Consider the following 8,576-nt stretch of genomic DNA (forward strand, 5'->3'; position numbering starts at 1 on the left):
AAGCTGATCCCCTGAGCTCGGGTGATCTGCCCACCTCAACCTCCCAAAGTGCTGGCTGGGATTACAGGTGTGAGCCAACACACCCGGTCGGGTACTCATAAATTTATAGCGGGGAGTGCAGCAGGTATGAGTTGTAACTTTCTTGGTTCAAATCCAGGCTCTGCCAGTAAATGATTGCTCTCAGGCAGGTTTCTTAAACTTTGTACCTCAGAGTTTCTTCATTTGTAAAATGGGGGCTCATTCATTTATTCAACAAATATTTAAGTGTCTACTATGCACTACTAGACACACTTCTCCTTGAATGGGGCTGAGATTAGAGCCAAATGGCCAGGTATGATGGCTCATGCCTGCAATCCCAGCCCTTTGGGAGGCCGAGGCAGGAGAATTGCTTGAGGCCAGAAGTTCAAAACCTGCCTTGCCAACACAGTGAGACCCCCGCCCCCATCTCTATTTTTAAAATATTAAAAAGTATTTTTAAAAAAATGTATTAGAGCCAAAAACAAGAAAAAGTTCATGGAGCTCATAGTAGTTATATGTGCCTTCCTTTTAGGTTGTTACGAGGATTACATGAGATTTTAATTTCCTAAATGTTAAGATGTATGCTTTTTTTACATTTTACAGCTCTGAAATTGAGATTCATTTTACAATCAATGGCATTTTACAGTTAATTGGCAGGGTGTTTTTCTTTTTTAGTGTTATATAGAGTAATGGTGTCACTTATAATCAATGGGGTTTCAGATTCCATAAAATATGATCATACTTATAAAAGCTTAATAAAGTGTCTGGAAGGCTATACACTGCAGCACTTGTAATAGAAAATAACTGGAAACAGCTCAAATGGTTATCTGCAAGAGACTGGAACTATAGTGCACCCAAAGGAGAAGTGGAAAGAAATGAAGAATATTTTTATACACTGCCATGAAGCAATCTCTAGGATATGTTGTCAACTGAAAAGAAGGTGGAAAAAGTATCTGCAGTATGCTTCTGTTTATCAAAAAGGTATATATATATACACACACATATATATATACACACACACAGATATAAAATACTTGCTTATATTTTCAAAACTGGAAGGATAGGCCGGGCGCGGTGGCTCAAGCCTGTAATCCCAGCACTTTGGGAGGCCGAGACGGGTGGATCACGAGGTCAGGAGATCGAGACCGTCCTGGCTAACCCGGTGAAACCCTGCCTCTACTAAAAAAAAATACAAAAAACTAGCCGGGCGAGGTGGCGGGCGCCTGTAGTCCCAGCTACTCGGGAGGCTGAGGCAGGAGAATGGCGTAAACCTGGGAGGCGGAGCTTGCAGTGAGCTGAGATCCGGCCACTGCACTCCAACCTGGGCGACAGAGCGAGACTCCGTCTCAAAAAAAAAAAAAAACTGGAAGGATAGACAAAATAATTTTTGAATTAAAAAAAAAAATTAAGTAACCTATGGGGGAGGGAAGGAATAGGGTGGAAGGACCAGGAATAAAAGCTAAAGTTTTCGGAATATACATTGTTTTGTAGATTTGATTTCAAACCCTGTAAATGTATTGTGCTTTTGTTTTCATTTTTTTAGAGATAGGACTAGCTATGTAGCCTAAACAGGAGTACAGATCATTCACAGGTATGATCATAGCACCCTATAGCCTCATACTCTGGGGCTTCAGTGATTCTCCCGACTCAGCCTCCCAAGTAGCTGAGACAGGTTTATAAAATTATAAAACCAGGTTAAATCAAAATGGAAAAGAAAATCAATTCATGAAAATCAAAAGCAAAAGGAAACAAATAAATCCATCCTTCCAATTGACTTAGTGGCTTAACCATACAGAAAAGATTATTTCATGTGGTTTTAAAACACAATAATTTGACTATGCATCCTTACTAGAATATATCTGGAATTTTTAAAAAGTCAAAGACATTTTAAACTATTTTCAGTAATTATATGGTTAGTAATAATTTTGGTATTATTATTCTGAAACCATTTTATGTATAACAATAAAATTATATTAATTTTTTAAATTTATTTATTTTGAGATGGAGTCTCGCTCTGTCGCCCAGGCTGGAGTGCACTGGTGTGATCTCGGCTCACTGCAACCTCCACCTCCTGGGTTCAAGCAATTCTCCTGCCTCAGCCTCCTGAGTAGCTGGGACTACAGGTGCGCACCACCATGCCTGGCTAATTTTTGTATTTTTAGTAGAGATGGGGTTTCAACATGTGGGCCAGGCTGGTCTCAAACTCCTGATCTCAGGTGATCCATCCACCTCCACCTCCCAAAGTGCTGGGATTACAGGTGTGAGCCACCACTCCTGGCCATTAATATTCTTAGAAACTAAAATTTTCAGTGTAAAAGTGATATCAGAATACAATTTAAAACTTTTCAATTAAAAACCTTTTAACTTTTTAAAGTTAAATAAAAACCTTGTAATCCTAAATTTGAATAAAATGAACTTATGATTTTTTTCTCCTAAAAAAGAAAAAAGGAATGTCGGAGCTCTGTCCACTAAAAAGGCTTAGAAACCATAACCAATTTAGTAGCAATTAGCATCCTCATGCCTAGGCTGTGGCCTGTAAATACCATTTTCTGTTAAACGGAATCAGAAACCCAGGCTCCTGATAGAAATGGCTGATTCTCAGTCTGGGACAAAAATAATGTAAGATGGGCCAGGCGTGGTGGCTCACGCCTGTAATCCCAGCACTTTGGGAGGCCAAGGTGGGTGGATTACCTGAGGTCAGGAGTTTGAGACCAGCCTGGCCATGTCGAAACCCGGTCTCTACTAAAAATACAAAAATTAGCCAGGCGTGGTGGCATGTGCCTGTAGTCCCAGCTACTCCGGAGGCTGAGGCATGAGAATCGCTTCAACCTGGGAGGCGGAGGTTGCAGTGAGCCAAGATCCCATCATTGCACTCCAGCCTGGGCAACAAAGCGAGACTCCATCTCAAAAAAAAAAAAAAAAGTAAGAAGAGCTGGCAACAAGCTCCATCACACCAGAAAGCAAGGAAGCTTTCAAAGACTACTGGGTTTTATGTGTCAAAAAGACCCTAAAGCCACCTTGAAGAGGTTCCCACTGTCAAAGATGGGACAATTTAAGCTTCAGAAAGAGTAGTAAGTGCAGTGAACCGAAATGCATCAAATATGTTAAACATTCTTAAGTCTGGCCTAACACAGTAACTCACACCCATAATCTCAGCACTTTGGGAGGCAGCGGCAGGAAGATCACTTCAGTCTAGGAGATGGAGACCAGCCTGGGCAACACAGTGAGAAACACATCTCCACAAAAAATTTTTAAAAAATTAGCTGGGCGTGGTACTGTGCCTATAATCCCAGCTACTCAGGAAGCTGAGGCAGGAGGATCGCTTGAGCCAGGGAGGTCAAGGCTGCAGTGACCCTAAATCATGCCACAGCACTCCAGCTGGACAACAGAGCAAGATCCTGTCTCAAAAAATAAATAAATAAAAATAAATCTTTGAGTCTGCCAGACGCAGAGGCTTACATCTGTAATCGCAGCACTTTGGGAGGCCGAGACGGGCGAATCACCTGAGGTCAGGAGTTCAAGACCAGCCTGGCCAACATGCTGAAACTCTGTTTCTATAAAAATACAAAAACTAGCTGGGCATGATGGCAAATGCCTATAATCCCAACTACTCGGGAGGCTGAGAGGGGAGAATCGCTTGAACCCAGGAGGCAGAGGCTGCAGTGGGCCGAGATTGTGCCACTGCACTCCAGCCTGGCGACAGAGTGAGACTCTGTCTCAAAAAATGAAAAAAAAAAAAAAAAAAAAAAAAAAATCCTTGAGTCCTTAGTGACTAAGGAAAAAAAAAAAAAAAACATGCACACTCATAGGTTACCTTTGGAAGATGCCGGAGGATCAACTCCTTAGCCCATGGTTACAAAGCAACACTCTTAATCAGTACAGCCATCTGTGCAGTGCTAGAACATTTCTGTAAAATACCTCAGGCTCCTTGGAGTGCTTAAAGAAATCCTGAAAGTACACAATATAAGTGGGGTATGATGAAAAAGGAAGACAGAAGATGACAGACATGTTGGGAGAGAAATTAATAGACTAATGGTCCCAGTGTGGTTGAAAATGATCATGATGGGAGAAGTTGAACAAAGTAAAGCTGGAAGAAAAGGAGGTTGTTGCCAGATAAAAGAATATCTGATTTGGTGATCCGATTTGTCCCCTGCCGAGAAATTTAGAGTTGCCTTGGGAAAACCTAAGATGCTCTTCTCTTCATCTTCCGAGAGTTTAATGTTCCATGAACATGCCTAATCTTGAAAGGGAGAATCCAGCACAATACTTTTTCCTCTGGAAAATTAATGTATATTGACAGCAGGTTTCTTTTCTTTTCTTTTCCTTTTTTTTGAGAGAAGTCTCTCTCTTGTACCCCTTGTTTGAGTGCAATGGCTTTATCTTGGCTCACCGGAACCTCTGCCTCCCAGGTTCAAATGGTTCTCCTGCCTCTGCCCCCCAGCTGGGATTAAGGTGCTTGCCACCACGCCAGGCTAATTTTTGTATTTTTTAGTAGAGATGGGGTTTCACCATATTAGCCAGGCTGGTCTCGAACTCCTGACCTCAGATGATCCGCCCACCTTGGCCTCCCAAAGTGCTGAGATTACAGGCGTAAGCCACCGCGCCCGGTCATACTGGCAGCAGGTTTCTAAGTATGCTAATGGTCATAGCTCTTATATGATGTCCTCAGAGTATGACATCCTTGCAATATTGAATCTAGGGAAACCTGCCTGAGCCTCCCTTTGCTAAAGTTTACAAGGGTAGATTTTATAGTTCAGTAGCTGTCTATTTTTCTAACCATTCAATGACATCTTTCTAAGTTCAAGTTTTAGGATGAATGTGGAGTGATAAAACAGATCTCATTTTAATTCGGCATTTCCTAAGTTGTCATCCCAGACGCTTTGCTGTCAAGAATTATATACTTCTGTGAATGTATCTGTACCAGGAGTTTGAGCAGAAAAAATAATAGTGATCACTGAGATCACAAACTCTATGATGTATATGAGATTAGTAGGATGACATTTCTAAGATTATTACATTAAAATGTTTATCATCTTATCATAAGTATTAAATTCCTCTCTATAAAAGTTTTCATCATCATGTTATGTTTTGTGGTTACTATAAAGCTATGTAGTGCATATTGAACTTGAGTGTCAACCATGACTCTGTCTCCTTCACCCTCTATGTCCTATCTATCAAGAAGAACTATTGACCTTTTTCTTTATCTCTTTATTCTGTCTACTTCTCTTTTTCTCCACTGCCACTACTTCAGGCCACCCTAAAGTTCAGGCCATCTCCTCTTCAGGCTGAACTATTGCCTCAGCTTCCCACCTTGGTTTTACCCTCTACAATCTTCTCTCCATATTTTAGCATCCCCTGCAATCATTTCTCCATATTGCAGCATAAAGAAATAAATCTCTGCTGTTAAATGCCACTGACATTTTGGGGTCATTTGTTGCTGCAGTATAACTTGATCTAAGAAGACTAATATCTAACTTATTTCAGTTCCTTGGATGTGCTATACCTCACTTTGGGCCTTTCCTTCCTCTTCTTTTTCCTATTTTAATTGCCCCAATTCCTCTTCAGCCTTTAGATCTCAGTTTAGATGCCATTTCCTCTGGGAAGCTTTCCCTGATTCAGTAGGTCTGGCTTATGTATCCATCCTTACATTCCTATGAAACTCTGTAATTCCCTTAACAGCACTTACTATGGAATTGTCTGTCCCCCTCCTTCACCTGCCTGCTGGAAGCTTGGTGAGGGCAGAGACTATGACTTCCTATTTCATCATTATATTCCCAGTTCTGGGCACATGGCAAATGCCATAAATCTGTTGAATGAGTAAATAGTTCAATTCTTAGAATTTGAATACTTGGTCATACTACTTATCAGGAAAAGATGCCAAGGCAGAAAAAGTACTGAGGTCCAAGTTCTGATCTGATTCATTGTGATACCAGTAGAAAAAAAAAAAATCAATGGCAGTCAAATACTATTAAACTGTGCTTTCCTGTCTCCACCTTGATGAAAATTTATACAGGCTTTCCAAGCCTCACATATTAAAAGAGTAAGGAGTAGCTATAAACTAATATGTGTGAGACTGAAGTTTCCTGAGATGAAAGAATGCTAGGCATTATTATTTCTATACATGTTTCAACAGCACATGAGAATAACATACAGGTCAGCTCACATTATTGCAGCATTTCCTGTTCTAAGACACAGCTTAAGGCAAACTCTTAGAATGGTTAAGTAGGATGTATGCATTCCACAACTCTTGCCTAATTGAGTCACCCTTGTATACTTTCCCGTCCCTCCCTGCCATAAAGCATATTAAAATTGTATTAGTAACGCCATCTGTGATTTCCATGTGACCTAATATAAATAATGTTTTCTGTGGCCCCACAATTAAAAAACCATCATAAAACCATGTCAGTGAAGATCTTTCGTGAAGAAAACAGAAATGGGAGTTTAGATTAACTATACTGTGCTCTGGTGAGACCTACGAGGAAATCTGATTCTGAGCTTTTTGATTAAAGAACACAGAGTGGGAAAGAGTCACAAGTGAGACCTGAGTGGCTCTGAGGTTTGACTTATTAACCTTGAAAGGTGAAGAACTTGATGTTAAAAATTAGGCTTCACCCAGCATCCTTACTCACATGTAGAAATGAGTTGCAACTCACTAGGCTTCATTCATTCATTCAGAATGAATCATCCTGCTCATCAAGATTGGCTACTTTTCCAAAAGTAACAATAAGAATACAAACATATACAGCAAAGGTCTAAAGCTTCCATAAGAAAACTAAGGAAAGTTGGGCACAGTAATGGAACACGTGAGTGTGAGTTATGTCTAAGGTTTCCAACAGATTGGGAATTTTAGGAACACTAAACATGGTTTTGGAACCAGGTTTCCTGATTGAAACTTAAAGGGACATGGTTTTATACTTAAAGAAAAGCTTGAAGGCAGTGTAGTCTAGTGGATTTAGGAGACAGACCTGGGCTTAAATTCCTGCTGTGCCACTACCTAGCTGTGTGACCTTGGGCAAGTTGCTTAATTACCTTAACCTGTTTCTTCATTAGTACAATGGGGATAAAATGCCTACTTTATAAGATTACAGTGAGAATTGAATATGACAATGTGTCTAAAATGCTTTGCACAATGCCTAGCCATAGACAGTCTAATTAAATAGTAACTACAATCATGGAGCTCTCCAGTGAAGAACTGGACTGCCCTGTAAGGTGGGAGGCACCCTGTCTCTAAAAGCATTCAACAAGCCGGTTGGTCCTGTAGCAGGGTGATATAAAATAATTCCTCCTACAAGGGTATGGAGAGTAGCAAGGGGTGGTGATTGGACTCTGATGAATGCATTCAAACCTAAGATTCTATGACACATTAATGCTTAAATTGCTTTACAAATATTGATTCTAAAATAAAATGGCCCCCCAAATACACAAAACTAAAATTGCCGGACTACACGGAAAAATGAACACATCTACCTTTACAATGGGAGATGGATTGCTTGATCTATTTTATCTACTAACAGGTAAGAGAAATACTGATGGGGAAATACTGATGGGGAAATCTGAACATGAACATTAGTAAAGACACAGAATATCTGAAATACCAAGTTTGATTTATTTGCAAGTATCATGTATCTATCTATTGGTAAATAAACATTCTTCTCTGGTTTTAAAAATATATAAAAATTGACCATAGACAAGCCATACAGCATGATCGGGCTACTGTACTCCAGCCTGAGTGACAGAGAGAAGATCCTGTCTCTTTAAAAAAATAAAATAAAAAACAGAGAGAGGAAAAAAAGACTTCATAAAGAAAATGAAAAGATTTTGGACTAAATCCTGGATTAGGGGAAAAAAATAGCTCTAAAACATCTTAATGGAACAACTGGTAAATTTTCAATAAAGACTGCACGTTAGCTACTCGTACTATATCAATGTTAAACTACCTAAATTTGAGCCAGGCCCAGTGGCTCATACCTGTAATCCCAGCACTTTGGGAGGCCAAGGCAGGTGGATCGCTTGAGCCTAGCAGTTGGAGACCATTCTGGGCAACATGGCAAAACCCCATCTCTAACAACAAAAAAATTCCAGGCGTGGTGGGGTGTGCCTGTAGTCCTAGCTACTCGGGATGCTGAGGTGGGAGCCTCACTTGAGCCCGGGAGGTGGTTGCAATGAGCCGAGATTGCACCACTGCACTCCAGCCTGGGTGACAGAGTGAGACTTTGTCTCAAAAAACAAACAACCTCAATTGGAACATTTTTCTGTGAGTATAAAAGAGAGTATCATTGTCTTTGGAGACATATGCTACAACGTACTCCCAAATGGTTCAGAAAAAAAAAAAAAATATATATATATATATATATAGTATACATATTTTTTATATATCGTATCTCCTACACACAAATATAGCAAACTGTGAACCTATGTGATGGGCATACAGGAGTTCATTAATTCTGAAACTTTTTGATAAGGTTGATTTTTTTTCAAAATAAGTAAAAAAAATTTTTTTTTATTTTAAAACATACACTATAAACAGGAAGATATCTGCAACACACACAATTAACAAG

This window comes from Macaca thibetana, chromosome 1 (assembly GCF_024542745.1).
Source record: "Macaca thibetana thibetana isolate TM-01 chromosome 1, ASM2454274v1, whole genome shotgun sequence".
NCBI lineage: Eukaryota > Metazoa > Chordata > Mammalia > Primates > Cercopithecidae > Macaca > Macaca thibetana.